Below are 16,454 nucleotides of genomic sequence, written 5' to 3'. Positions count from 1 at the left end.
CATCTCAATATAACTTGGTGATGGCGCCTTGCTAGGTCGTAGCAATTGACTTAGCTGAAGGCTATGCTAACTATCGTCTCGGCAAATGAGAGCGCAATTCTCAGTGAACCTTTCCTAGCAACGTCGGCTGTACAACTGGGGCGAGTGCCAGTACGTCTCTCTAGACCTGCCGTGTGGCGGCGCTCGGTCTGCAATCACTGATAGTGGCGACACGCGGGTCCGACGTATACTAGCGGACCGCGGCCGATTTAAGAGCCACCACCTAGCAAGTGTGGTGTCTGGCGGTGACACCACAGTCTCCATACCCGTACACCTCCATCCGCTCGATGTTTGAAGCGAGACTCGTCCGACCAGGAAACATGTCTCCAGTCATTAACAGTCCAATGTAGGTGTTGACGGGTCCAGGCGGGGCGTAAAGCTTTGTATCATGCAGTCATCAAGGGTACACGAGTAAACCTTTGGCACCGAAAGCCCATATCGATGTTCTTTCTCGGAACGGCTCGCTCGCTGGCGCTTGTTGCTGGCCCAGCACTGAAATCTGCAGTAATTTTCGGAAGGCCTGCACTTCTGTCACGTTTAACGATTATCTTCAGTAGTCGTCGCTCCCGTTCTTGCAGGATTTTTTTCCGGCGGCAGTCATGTAGCAGATTTGATGTTTTACCGGATTCCTGATATTCACGGTACACTCGTGAAATGGTCGTACGGGAAAATCCCCATTTCATCGCTATCTCGGAGGTGCTGTGTCCCATCGCTCGTGTGCCGACTATAACACCACGTGCAAACTCACTTAAATCTTGATAACCTGCCATTATAGCAGCAGTAACCGATCTAACAACTGTGCCAGACACTTGTTGTCTTATACAGGAGTTGGCGAACGCAGAGCCGTATTCTGCCTATTTGCATATCTCCGTATTCAAAACTACGCATGCCTATACCAGTTTCTTTGGCCCTTCAGCCTATAAATAACGCTTTACACAAATCATATTAAGATAAAACATTACTCTACAAATTTCTTATTTACATTTGTAACATCTGTATTTAATGTCATTGTCAAATCACTCTTAATTAAAGGAAAAATGTAGCCCTATTCTGTCATTTTACTAAAGGATCCACACTACAGTGACTCGTTTTAAGATCGTATTCTGAACCTTGCTCTATGTACAGCAACATGGTAACCGACAGCAGCTGGTAATTTGTTGTCACAGACACATATTCATCCAAAGACTTTAAGACTCTCGATACCACATATCATAGGCAGTTACATAAATTGCTGGTGTGCCAGAATTAGCTGATGTCGTGTATAACAAACAGTAAGCGATCAAAGAATACATTAAGAACGTACAAATGGACATAACATATTGTATACACTACATGGCACATCATCGAAAGGGAACAAACTACGTTATTTTAAACATGATATTAACAAAATTATGTACGAGGTACGTACAAAATTCCACAAATGTAAACGCCGTGTGGCTAGGGCCTCCCCTCTGGTAGACCGTTCGCCTGTTGCAAGTCATTCGAGTTGACGCCACTTCGGCGACATGTGTGTCGATGGGGTTGAAAGACGATAAGGACAACACAACACCCAGTCCCGGAGCGGAGAAAATATCCGACCCAGCCGGGAATCGAATCCGGGCCGTTAGGTATGACATTCCGTCGCGCTGACCACTCAGCTACCAGAGGCGGATATTCCACAAATAACTGAAGTACAAAACTCCATCAGTTCCTGGTATGCCAAGTATAACAATTGCCTTACAAGTCATCAATGTCTGAGAGCTATTTCTAGACATATAGAAGCCATACCTGCCTATTTGTACAGAAAGTTAATACACAGGATATTTTCTTTTAAGTAATAAACAATATACAATGAGGGCGGCAACCAAATGTCACCTGCGTTATATAATCTAACAACCAGTGCTGGGAGTATCAAGTACTTCATGACTTACGGTGTATGAAGAGAAATAACTATAAAAAGAACAGGAAGGATTATGTGGCCCCTTAAGGTAAGCATAACACCAAAATATAAAATGTGTAAAAATTAATATCATGCTCCTAAAAGAAGAGCAGTTTGTTACAACAGATATTCAACATTCACTACGTCGTACATTACTGGATATGTAGGGATTCCAAAACATTGTTCTCACAATCATATACATGCCTCTAATAATCAGCAAATACAAGGAAACGCATCACATTCTATGAGGAAAGATATATGGTATCAAAAGCAGTATTAAGAAGAGAACAGGTATAAATTAATGCAAGACGCACATCAAGTAAACAGGTGACCTAATACACACTACGTATTAACAATAAAAAGGTGTTAACAATTGTGAAATGTAGGGAGGGGCAACAAACACACGATACTTGCAACAAGAAGTTTAGGAGCCCGCACTGGGTACACACTATAACAGCTATATTATTGTCATTATAAAATTCCTTTATAAAATTAGTCGAATTTAGCGAATCGCACGATTAAATAAACACCGTATTATTGCCTACTACGCATCATGTTTGCGCTTATTAAGCATCTGGAGGCTGTGGATCCCCACAAATACAATATTTTAACTTAACTGTAACTTTGTGGTTGACAATACTCAAGCCTATGCTGTTTTCTGAACAACTTGGCGTTACATTTGTTTAGAAAACATTTGCTATTAATCTATAATTTTTAAGCAAGACTGCCATATTGATTGGCAGTGCTTTTTTACTTTTAATCGGCTGTTATAGTATCTCTGTTTGACAGTTTACAATTCTCATTTATGAGAAGGTGTAGAATAAAGTTACTGTGTCGTCTGTCGTTACGCCGCACATTCGCAGTAGTGATCACCTCTTGTGGCTATTCGGTGGAATGACAGAAATCATAAACTACTGAATCTCGCACGAATTATGAACATCTGCATGATATATACCCTCAAACTGCGCCATGCCGGAGGATTCGTTTGGTGTGTTGCTGACAGTCGTCAGCTTAAATCTTAACTACTTTCTGTGCTTTGCTCATCCCTATGGAGCGGCCTTAGCGTGCAATGACAACAGTTTAACAGTTTTGTAGAGTACGGCATGAGAGGCTGCTTTTGTTAAACCATCAACTATTTAATCATTTTTAATCTCGACGTATTCTTTGATCGATATGAAGTTTAGCATTCTCTCGGGGTTTTTGTTTTCTGCGGTAGCTTTGGTAACTTCCATTACCATTGAGGTAGATTTCTTGCCATTTATTTATTAATTTTTTGCTGTTTTTGTAACTGATATTAACTCTGAAAGTCACTGCACGCCGTGTTTCACAGTTATTAGTATTATTAATAATATTAACCTGAAGAAATAAAATCGTTTCCTACCATTATAAATAGTTAACTATACAGCCTTGAAATCCATCACACTTTAATTTTTGGAAATTTGTGGTAAGCTTCTATGGTACCAAACTGCTGGGATCATCGGTCCCCAGACTTACACACTACTTAATCTAAGTTGAACTAACTCACGCGAAGGACAACACACACTCCCATGCCCGAGGGAGAACTCGAACCTCCGACGGGGGAAGCGAAAAGAAAAGTCAATGAAAAGAAACAGATCCAGAAAAGAAAGAAACATGGGAAGCAGAGAGCAATGCTGGCCTGTATCGCATTGAAAGCGATACAACCCGGATATGTAAGAACAGATATATTAGCTTTATAGGCAGGAATTTTAAACACAAAGACCTGGCCAATTATGGGTCAGCTTTGAGAATGCGTTTGATTGACAGCCATCATCAGCTGCAGCAAGTTAGCGATAACTCGTCTTACATACTGTAGAGAAAGGTTGGATACCCAGTGTTCTGGAAGAAATTGAAATCCTAAGGCGTCTCCATTCCCACCCTCTTGATACGATTAATGGAGACACTGATCTGTATCACAAAAATATTTTAGTTAATTATGACATTATTCAGGCAAGTCACGGTGTGCATTTAATGTAATACGTTTCCTTGTTTTCAGATGTACGGGCTATCCTCCTGTGATGGTTCCGTCTCCTTTCTGCTGTTGCTTGTCGCTTTTCCGGCTCAAATAGTTTACTAGTCTGTCTGTTTCATATCTCGCCTGCGCTGGTTGTCGTTTGCGTCCCCTAAGCTCACGGCTAGCAAGTCTTTACTGTCAGACAGCTGTCATGGTAGAGTTGACGGGCGGGCGGCAAAGGGGAAAGGTTTCTATGGAATTTATGTAAGTAATACGATACGTGTTTTCTCTTCCTGTCTTTATTACATCTTACATGTTTTATGACTCTGGTGACTTTCGGTGTCCGGTCCTGACGTCGGTTCTTTCGGATTTTTTACGTCCCCCTTTTACTCTTTTGACACTGGACTGGGATGAGGATTTTATTTGTAAGTAAGGTTCCCTTCTTTCTACTATTTTATTTTAGCCATTTTATCTGCGCAGTTCCTTATTTGATATAAAAAATCTTGAGGAGCCCCTTCGAAATTTTCATTATTAGAGTTTACACCAGATGATGAAACTGTAAGTTGTAAGTAACGCGAATAAAAGGTCGCTATGTTTAAGGTGCGTGAAGCGCACTTTGAATGTATCCTGATGGGTTAAAGAGCCACGGGCACTTTGAATAAGAAAGTGCTATCTGACATTGAAATCAACGTAAAAGATTGGGTCGCCACCAACTCCAGCCACATCGACAGATAAGAAGTTGGGCTGAGTCGGAAAATTAATTAATTTGTTCATAAAAAACTCATAAAAGAACATTCATTGCAAAGTCACTCATAAAGAATGCGATGTAATTATTATTATGATCCAGGCATTGTTCCCGTGAATCAAATGTTAAATAAAGTAAAAAGTGCATGGACACTGTGCATAAGAGCAGCTTGAAGCAACACTCCTGAAAACAAGATCTATTCTAAAGCATTTGTTTTAATTAAAAAGCGAACACTAATCATTGGACCTGTGCGCATGGAAACGCCATGGATGGGCTAGTAAGGAAACTACAAGGTAAATTGCGTTCGTAACAGAGACGGAACATAGGTACACAGGATAAGGTTGGCGGCAAAATTATTTATTTCTTAAGACATTGAGGTAATGCATCTATACAACTGCTGCTGCCTGGTAACTAAGTACAGTTTCTTGTGAAACGGTACACGTTTCACAACACACTGGTGTGCCCACGTGGTTTGCGGGGACACAATTTCTACGTGCAGTGGCCAAGTTTTAACAACATTAAACCACGCAGTCGCGAACAGTTAACATTTTTCAGATAGCACATGTGAACATACAAAGGGTAATGGCAGCGGACCAACAAACTCTAATATTAAACCACGTGGATGACTTCCAACGGACGTAAGGTAAACGAGACAAAGAAAATTCGCGAAGAGGCAAAATTATTAAGGTGCAGGAAAGGTTAGAACGTATACAGAGGCAGTTGCAGGCAGACAAACATTCACACTGAACCGAGGGCGCAATTCTTGCATATGCAATCCCTTTGTGTTACGTTCTTCCTACAGATCAAAGTCTGCACTGGGAATCAAATTGGAAGTCTGCAAAAGCCTTGCATTCCTTGCTGCGACAAGGTTAAACAATCTCTATGAGACGAAACACGAAACCAAAAGCTCCCCTCTCGCTACGAGACAAGGCGCCACACGGTTAAACCAACTCACCCTCCTTCGAAGCGAGCTCGGCTGTAGACCAACGGAGAGCTGGAAGCAGACTGACCCTCTCACACACTCCAACGTCTCCCACGCCACCCCGTGGCCAGGAAAACCGAGAGATGAGGCTTCCGCCACCAACTTACCGCCGGTAACTTTCACACGTGGGGAGCAAACCTCTTTGCCTACCTGAAAACTACATTCTGTACAACTACTGCCGATTCCTTGCAGTAGACTAAACCACTGTATAGCAAAATGAAACACACCCACATTCATTCACTCACGCATGCCAGAGACTTCTGTATCATTGGAAAGCAAACAAAATTATAATGAAAGGGGACTACAGGACCCTTTCAAATTGTTCTGAAAACGGTCCTATATGCAATAAAAGATTGTTGATTCGGCAATTGTTGTGCGATTTCTTCATTCTACTGGAAAAGAGAATAAAACTGACAAAATCAGGGGCTATGAAACTACAAACAGATGTTATACATAGTCAAAAGAGGGAACCAGTAGCGGTAAGAAATGCAGGTAAAGTAATGAGTGAGATAACACTAAGCCTGAGTAATAGTTGTTCGTTTTTGTCTTAGAAAATCATCATCTGCATATGATCAAGGGCAGTCCGCCGGTCGCCGTCTCCAGCGCCCTTTTCACTGGTAAGGCGTGGCCTCCTTTGCTCTTGCAGGTGCTCACGTCGGTCTCCACGATTCCGGCACAAGGAACGTAACCCACCGGATGTGACTGATGTCCTCTCCTCCCGCCGTCGCTGCAAACCAGGCTGAAGTGCCGTGCCGTGTCCCCTTCCTCAGCTGGGGTCCGCACCAGACCGGAACCGCTGGTACTCGTCAGCAACTCAGCAGTCTACATCTACATCTACGTGACTGCTCTGCAATGCACACAAAAGTGCCTGGCAGAGGGTTCGTCGAGCCATTTTAACACTCCATTTCTCTACCACTGCACTCTCCAACAGAGCTTGGGAAAAACGAAAATTTAAATATTTCCGTTTGAGTTCAGATCTGTCTCACTTTATTACAATGATCATTTTTCCCTATGTACTTGGGTGTCACCAAAATATTTTCGCATTCGGAGGAGAACGTTGCAACTGAAATTAAGTGAAAAGATCTCGCCACAACGGAAAACGCCTTTGTTTGAATGATTGCTGCCGTATTACGCTATCATATCCGTGACACTCTCTCCCCTATTTCGCGAGAATACAAAACGAGCTGCCTTTCTTTGAACTTTTTCGATGTCCGCGGTCAGTCCCATCTGGTAAGAGTCCCACACCACACAGAAATACTCTAGCATGGGACGGACAAGCGTAGCGCAGGCAGTCTCTTCAGTACAGGTGTTGTATCTTCTAAGAGTTCTGCCAAAAAAACGCAGTCTTTGGTCTGTTTTCCCCGTAACATTATCTATGTGATAGTTCCAATGCAAGTTGTTCGTAATTATAAATCCTAGATATGTAGTTGAATAGACTGTCTTTAGATTTGTGTCATTTATCGAGTAACCGAAATTTAATGGATCCCTTTTGCTACTCATGTCAATGATCTCACGTTTTTCATTATTTAGGGACGCTTCTCACTTTTCGTACCATAGAAATATCTTGTCTAAATAATTTTGAAATTGGTTTTGATCTTCTATTACTTTACTAATCGGTAAATGGCAACATCATCTGCAAATAATCTAAGATGGTTACTTATATTGTCTCTTAAATCATTTATATAGATTAGGAATAGCACAGAGCCTATAACAATCCCTTGGAGAACGTCAGATATCACTTCTCTCTTACTCGATGACTTTCCAGCAATTACGACGGACTGTGACCTTTCTGATAGGAAATCACGAATTCTGTCGCTCAACTGATACTCCATAGGTACGAAATTTGATTAGGAAACGCTTGTGGAGAGCAGTATCAAAAGCCTTTTGGAAATCTAGAAACGTGCAATCATTACTTGGAATAAGCAGCTAGTTGTGTTCAGTTGAAACTTCCGGGTTGAGAGGCCGTGGTCGATGTATAAAATTTTCACCTAACGTTTCGTCTCCATCTGCGGGAGACATCTTCTGAGGTCGCAGTAGCCGGACTTACCTTTCACAGCCCAACACTCGGCACCGCTTATGATCTGTAGGTAAAACGGATATATTCCAAGTACCGCGAAAAGCCATTTCATAAACATTGTCCGGTAGGCACTAGTGATCATTGCCTTGTACCCTTTGTAGGATATGAACAGAAAGTCTGAATGCCCACACAGTGGCTATACAGGTAAGTTTGTCACGATAAACTTTAACAAGATTAAGTGGTAGCTCAAATTTCGTACGTAAGCTTGCATGGTGTCCACTTGCCCTGATTAAAATGGTTCAAGTGGCTCTAAGCACTATCGGACTTAATATCTGAGGTCATCAGTCCTCTAGACTTAGAATTACTTAAACCTAACTAACCTAAGGACATCACAAACATCCATGCCCGAGGCAAGATTCGAACCTGCGGCCGTAGTAGCAGGAGCGGTTCCAGACTGAAGCGCCTAGAACCGCTCGGCCACAGCGACCGGCGCCCTGATTAAAGATGTCCTCCATGCAAAGAGAATAAAAACCAAAGAAAATAATACACATATCAAAAAAGTTTTGCATCAGCCTGGTTCCCTGATCTCCTGAAGATAGACGTTGACTGTGGGTATTGTATCACAAACACAGCACTTTGATTGTTCAGAGATGTCACTAAACCCGCCCAAAGATGTAAACAACCATGCATGAGCAGCGCCTATTAGACGGACGGGGTCCGACAGTCGATCAGTTCCAGTCATTCCACCAGGTAGGAGGTACACGGTTCGTGTTGTCTGTAGTTCAACCATGCCTAGACGGACAATACCGCGGTTAGATCGCGTCCGCATTGTTACTTTGTGCCAGGAAGGGTTCTCAACAATTTAAGTGTCCAGGCGTCTCGGAGTGAACCAAAGCGATGTTGTTCGGACATGGAAGAGAGACAGAGAGACAGGAGCTGTCAATGACAGGCCTCTCTCAGGCCGCCCAAGGGCTACTACTGCAATGGATGACCGCTACCTATGGACTATGGCTCAGAGGAACCCTGACAGCAACGCCACCATCTTGAAAAATGCTTTTCGTGCAGCCGCAGGACGACGTGTTACGACTCAAATTGTGCGCAATAGACTGCATGATGAGCTACTTCACTCCCGACGAACATGGCGAGGTCCATCTTTGCAACCACGACACCATGCAGCGCGGTACAGATGAGACCAACAACATGCCGAATAGACCGCTCAGGATTGGCATCACGTTCTCTTCACCGATTGTCGCATATTCCTTCAACCAGACAATCGTCGAAAATGTGTTTGGAGGCTCCGGTGAGGCTGAATGCCTTAGACACACTCTCCCGCGAGTGCAGCAAGGTGCAGGTCCCGTGCTGTTTTGGGGTGGCATTATGTGGGGCGGACGTATGCCGCTGGTGGTCAGGAAGGCTGTGCGATACGTGAATGCCATCCTCCGACCGATAGTGCAACCATATCGGCGGCATATTGGCGAGGCATTCGTCTTTATGGACGACAATTTGCAACCCCATCGTGCACATCCTGTGAATGACTTTCTTCAGGATAACGACATCGCTCGACTAGAGTGACCAGCATGTTCTCCAGACATGAACCCTATTGAGCATGCCTGGGACAGATTGAAAAGGGCCGGCCGGCGTCGCCGAGCAGTTCTAGGCACATCAGTCTGGAACCGCGCGACTGCTACGGTCGCAGGTTCGAATCCTGCCTCGGGCATGGATGTGTGTGATGTCCTTAGGTTAGTTAGGTTTAAGTAGTTCTAAGTTCTATGGGACTGATGACCTCAGATGTTATGCCCCATAGTGCTCAGAGCCATTTGATTGAAAACGGCTGTTTATGGACGACGTGACCCATCAACCACTCTGAGGGATCTGCGCAGAATCGCCGTTGAGGAGTGGGACAATTTGGACCAACAGTGCCTTGATGAACTTATGGATAGTATGCCACGACAAATACAGGCATGCATCAATACAAGAGGACGTGCTGCAATCTGGACCTCCACCTCTGAAGGTCTCGCTGTATGGTGGAACAACATGCAATGTGTGGTTTTCATGATCAATAAAAAGGGCGGAAATGATGTTTATGTTGATCTCTATTCCAATTTTCTGCACAGGTTCCGGAACTCTCGGAACCGCGGTGATGCAAAACTTTTTTTTAATATTTGTATCGCTACACGATATGACTATTCTCTGGAATAATTCGTCACAGACACGCATAAGTAATGCAACGGAAATTCTTTTGGCATCTGAAATATTCTGCTATTGAGTTTGACCTAGTTGGGCAACACAGATCATAATAACGAGGTGAAGAAACAATTATTGCCCTGGAACTCTCGATGAAATCTTATCCTCCCTGAGTTGAAAATAATGTGCTCATACTAAGAAATGCTTGATGTCTAAATAAGTGGCTCCAAATTGAATTATCGATCGAATCAAAGAGCGAGAATGTTTCTGCTGTTACCTCCGTATAAAATATCAGTGCAAGCCAAATGACTGTTCAGTGCCACTGTCTTGCAGAAGTAGTTAAACTACTTTTAATTAAGTAGGTGAAAGGAATGAAGTGGCAATAAAGATACAAAATTTTCTTTTTAACTTAATCGAAAAAGCACAAGGATTATACACAAAACAATCAAACTAATGTTACATAATTCACGAGTAACCGAAGCAATCGTGAATAACCAGAAGTTTATCAGTATGCCATATACGAAGAGCGTTCAAACATTTTTATCTTGGTCAGTTTTGGCTGAAAAAATGTGGACTTTGTGGTGGGACATAGTGGAATATATCCTCTACAGCCGCTACACTTTCATGAAGTTGTGTTATGTGGTGGCAGTATAAGTAGCCTTAAATGGGCTTCTGCAACTCGGGACCTTTGCCTTTCGCGGGCAAGTGCTCTACCATCTGAGCTACCGAAGCACGACTCACGCCCGGTACTCACAGCTTTACTTCTGCCAGTACCTCGCCTCCTACCTTCCAAACTTTACAGGAGCTCTCCTGCGGGCAGGAGTATCAGTTGAGCGACAGAATTCGTGATTGCTGGAAAGTCATCGAGTAAGAGAGAAGTGATATCTGACGTTCTCCAAGGGATTGTTATAGGCTCTGTGCTATTCCTAATCTATATAAATGATTTAAGAGACAATATGAGTAACCATCTTAGATGCTCTTCGCGGGAAGCAGTACCTAGATGAAACTTCCTGGCAGATTAAAACTGTGTGCCCGACCGAGACTCGAACTCGGGACCTTTGCCTTTCGCGGGCAAGTGCTCTACCATCTGAGCTACCGAAGCACGACTCACGCCCGGTACTCACAGCTTTACTTCTGCCAGTACCTCGCCTCCTACCATCCAAACTTTACAGGAGCTCTCCTGCGGGCAGGAGAGCTTCTGTAAAGTTTGGAAGGTAGGAGGCGAGGTACTGGCAGAAGTAAAGCTGTGAGTACCGGGCGTGAGTCGTGCTTCGGTAGCTCAGATGGTAGAGCACTTGCCCGCGAAAGGCAAAGGTCCCGAGTTCGAGTCTCGGTCGGGCACACAGTTTTAATCTGCCAGGAAGTTTCATATCAGCGCACACTCCGCCGCAGAGTGAAAATCTCATTCTAGTACCTGGATGATACGTAAGTTCTTGATGCAGCAGGACGTTGTCTCCGACGTCGACCAGTAGAGTGGTACCATGCGAGCATACCGGTCCTCGCAGTGAGGTGGTGTAAGGCCATCGCATTGAACGGAGTATTTGTTGAAAAACAGAATCCTTCAGTCAAAAGAGTAGGGAATAATATGATGTATTGGGATCCTGAGTAAAACCGACCCACTTTCAGAAAAAAAAGGTGTTGAATTACTTATTGAACTAAATTCGTATATAATAGCGAAGACTAGTCGTGAGACAGAGTTACGTAAGATATAATATGGTTGATGGTCGTTATGATGGACTATTTCCAAGTTTAGAGGCTTTCTCACAGACTTAAGAACTGTGAGCATTGTACGACCGCTACACTGAAGCGCCAATGAAACTGGTGTAGGCATGCATTTTCAAATACAGAGGTATGTGAACAGGCAGAATACGGCGCTGCGATCGGCAGTGCCTATACAAGACAACAAGTGTCTGGCGCAGTTGTTAGATCGGTCACTACTGCTACAATGGCAGGTTATCAAGATTTAAGTGAGCTTGAACATGGTGTTATAGTAGGCCCACGAGTGATGGGAGGCAGCATCTCAGCATCTCCGAGGTAGCGATGAAGTGGGGATTTTCCCGTACGACCACGAGTGTATTGTGAATATCAGGAATCCTGTAAACCGTCAAATCTCCGACATCGCTGCAGCCAGAAAAAGAGCCTGCAAGATCGGGACCAACGACTACGGAAGAGAATCGTTCAACGTGATACAAGTGCAACCATAACGCAAATTGCTGAAGATTTCAATGCTGAGACATCAAAAAGTGTAAGGGTGCGAACTATTCAACGAAACATCATCGATATGCGCTTTCGGAGCCGAAGGCCCACTCGTGTACCCTTGATGACTCCACAACACAAACCTTTACGCCTCGCCTGGGCCCGTCAACACCGACATGACTGGAAACATGTTACCTGGTTGGACGAGTCTCGTTTCATATTGTATCTAGAGGATGGACGTGAACGGGTATGGAGACAACCGCATGAATACATGGACCCTGCATGTCATCAGGAGATTGTTCAAGCTGGTGGAGGCTCTGTAATGGTGTGGGACGTGTGAAGTTGGAGTGATATGTGATACGTGTAGATACGCCTCTGACGGGCGACACGTACTTAAGCATTCTATCTGCTCACCTGTATCCATTCATGTCCATTGTGCATTGTGACGGACTTGGACAATTCTAGCAGGACAGTGCGACATTTAACACGTCGAGAATTGCTAGAGTGGCTCCAGGGATACTCTTCCCCTGGCCACCAAACTCCTCAGATTCCTTGCACGTTGCAAGGATTTATGGACAACCCTACAGGATTCATATTGTCAATTTCCTCCAGCACTACTTCAGACATTAGTCGAGTCCATACCATGTCATGTTGCGGCACTTCTGTGTGCTCGCGGGGGCCCTACGCGATGTTAGACAGATGTGCGAGTTTCTTTGGCTCTTCCGTGTATTTGGAAAGTAAGGTCGAATCTGGCGGGAAATGGAAACCATAGTGAAAATCCGATGAAGCTTTGGACAGATGCGTTGGACAGTGTCTTTAGTATGCCCGTCGACTGCGTCACTTCGCTCTTTTCAATTCTGAGCGGCCAGTGAACACGTCTGCAGTCCGCAGGGGCAATGAAGATGCTCCTGCTGCATTTCGGATGGAAGTGTTTGACCACCCACGATACAGCCAATAATTGGTTTTCCCAGAGTTTCATCTCTGCTTACAGGAATCGCTAGCTATGAAGACAGCATTTTGGCACAAGCAACGAGCTGTAGACCAGCGTACAGAATTGGCGGAATGGACAGGCGGCTGTCTTCTATGACGAGAGTATTGGGGAGCTAGGTACAATGCTACGACAAATGCCTAAGACGGAGCGGCAACTATGTAGGGAAGTAGCTGGAAGGTGTAGCTAACTGTTGGAAATAAAAATTTTAATTTTCACAGTGGTTTTCATTTCACAACCGATCAGACCTTGCTTTCCGAATAGCCCTCGTAAGCCCTTCTCTCGTCGGGATGTATCCACAGATATCTTGAAGAAAACTTTATCAATCGATTCCGCTCAAATATGTGGATCCGTGTGTATAGTAAAATGTACAATAACGGCTACGGATTCCGCATTGTATTTCTCAGGTAGCTTTGTAACCAGATCTAGGACATAAGGGTGCATCTCCTAGTTTGTTCTTTTCTGTAACTTTTGGGCTGTCTGTATTTCGGTTGTTGATACTAAGTACTGGAACATTGTTATAGTATGTGCTAGCAATAATACGTCTGAGACGAAAAAAAACATCGATGATATACAAATAAGAACAGAGCCCAAAGCTCACAGGCTTCTTTGACCGACCAGGTGTCACTAAAATTCTGGAATACCTGTATTTACAGCAACTCGAAGAAGCATGTCTAATGTATCACAGGAATATACTCGGAAAATGTAAAACTCAAGATTGAGAAACTTACGAATATTTTTAAATCTCGTTGCTCGTGAGGCTAGGTAAACGATATTCGACAAATAACACGTCGAAAGCGACATAAGCAATTGGACTTTTGGCATTCGACTAGTGAGCCCAAGGTAGGCGGCATTCGACTAGTGAGCCCAAGGTAGGAAACTTTAATTGCACAGTAAAGAAAGGAAAAAATATTTTTAAAAAGCTGTCGTATTTCACGTACAATACCACAGCTCCTTCGCCATGTGTAAATACAGGTCTAACAGATATAAGTGCAGGTATTTTTATTAGTGATTGCAGACAGTGTACTGAACATTATATCAGTATTTACTTCATTTGCAGACTAATAATTGCAGCTGCTAGTAGTAGTATATTTTTATGTTGGTTAGTACCACCAGTGCACGTGGCAAGGGAAAGCCACTAACTTTCAATTTTCCCTGGGCAGCAGGTCATGAGTTGACGTGTTGTAACGTATGTGCAACCAATATATAACGTAGCTACAGCTAACATTTAACATATATGCAACAAATACTACCTATGTTCGTCTGTGAAAATGGACTAGATAAGCAACTAGAGCCATCAGTAAACGGAATCTAATCTGCATAACACTGTGTTCGTGTTGTATGAGTGTCAGTTTCATTGTCATTTAAGCCCTCAGCAGATCGTTACATGAAAAACTTAAAACTAACATTTCGGTAAGCTATCTGACAGCGTATTTGAATAAGAATTTTACAAGTGATATAGAATCTGAGGTGTGCAATGGAATTTACTGGATTAGAGTACTTGACATGTTATGGTGAGTCAATGTCTCTGTTTTGACCCTAAGTTTTGCACTCACCTATTTTGATGACTGCCTTTTTCCATGTGGTTTGCAGCAATTCGCAGCAACAGCAGCTAAAGCTTATTGTTACTAAGACTGAATTTAATAGAAAGGAGTTTGCTTGGGTCCTGTTAACTGCTAAATAACTTGTGAGAAGGGATTTCATAAATTAAGTCTGTTTAAAAGTTCAGAAATCATCATTACGAAGTATTAATTATGGCGAAATGCCTCACTATGACCATATTACTGTCAATAATGACTTAGTGCCAGATGAACAAATTATTTCAATTTCAAAGTTACATTAACATTTAATAAGCACAGTATATTTATGAATGAGATGTGGAGAATAATTATTATTATTTGGAGATGAGGAGGCTTCTTTAACTGACAAGGCAAAACATGGGATTATTGCAAACTCGGACTAACAATCACGAACCGAACCCTGCAACTGGTTTAGAGCTATGCTTGCAAATTTTAGCTTGAATTCCATCTTCAAGCGTAGTTAAGCCATCTAAATCTCTCCTGGCTGTATAAATGAAATCAGGCCTTGAATGTGGTAAGGTCTGCCATCACCGACGTGAGGGCAGCGTGACACGTCTTCTGTCTCCCAGCTCCCGACCGACACTACTACTTCCACTCTAGCAGACAGACCTCGACTCACAACAATGATTAGAATCGCACTCCCGTGTTTCGCCCTCAATTATTACTATCGATATGTGAGTGCTTACACAATGCACAGAATAGCGTTAGGTTGACTATATTGTGGCTCTGAGCACCATGGGACTTAACTTCTCAGGTCATCAGTCCCCTAAAACTTAGAACTACTTAAACCTAACTAACCTAAGGACATCACACACATCCATGCCCGAGGCAGGATTCGAACCGTCGCGGTCGCGCGGTTCCAGACTGTAGCGCCTAGAACAGCTCGGCCACCCCGGCCGGCCAACTATATTGTGTTCAATGTAATGGAGAGTTCTGACACACTCCTTACGGTGTGGACACTGGCACCGTGGACGCAAAACGTTTAATTTACTGACAGGCATAGTACACCTGGTGGTGCAGTTACGAGCATGCAGAAAACACGAGGTCGTAAAGTTTGTGACGTGTTTATGGGAAGACCGTTCGACGCAGAGAAAAAACAATCATCACACTAGTATGTGTACATATTAAGGCTCCACATATAAAAATATCTGCAGTTATAACCGTTACTGTATAGTGTCCTATCTACATCAGTTTAATGCGAGCGATGAATACTTAGGTAGTACAGTTCTGTGTTTCTATTGATGGTAACGGAGGGAGAGGGTGAAATATGGTAGCAGCGCACAGCCATGCAAAGAGGAGCATTGGTGTCTCCTAAATCAAGGTCCCAATCCTACGGACGTCTCGGTATTAAAAATATTACACTGTATCACTCCACCAGACACACCAAAAGAATCTGGACCCTACTTTAAAAGGATGCTGTTGAAACCTGGTTGGTAGGTACTCAGAGAGCGCACAGGATAAGGTTACGATTATGGATGGAGCCGTAAAGAGTTACTGTGAGTTGCGCAATCACACAACTTTATTTTTCTAAGATCCACTTATTTACTACACATTGCTTTAAAAGATCACAATTAGACAATACGGCTGAAGGCCTAGTTAAAGAAAACTTGAAATGCTTTCTGGGCTGAAGGCCCAAAACCACACCAAAAACAAGAACGGCTGAAGGCCTGTCTTAGAAATCAAAAGCAATTAAAAATAGAAGATAAAAATCTTTTCTTAAAAAACATGCAATTGAAAGCAGTTAGCGGCTGAAGGCCTACAGTAAACGACCGAATGACAACTATAATTAAAACACATTAATAAACAATTTTTTCCAACTAAGAAATTTATTTT

Source organism: Schistocerca americana, chromosome 6, assembly GCF_021461395.2.
Source record: "Schistocerca americana isolate TAMUIC-IGC-003095 chromosome 6, iqSchAmer2.1, whole genome shotgun sequence".
NCBI classification, from domain to species: domain Eukaryota; kingdom Metazoa; phylum Arthropoda; class Insecta; order Orthoptera; family Acrididae; genus Schistocerca; species Schistocerca americana.
Note: the sequence above shows the minus strand (reverse complement) of the source record.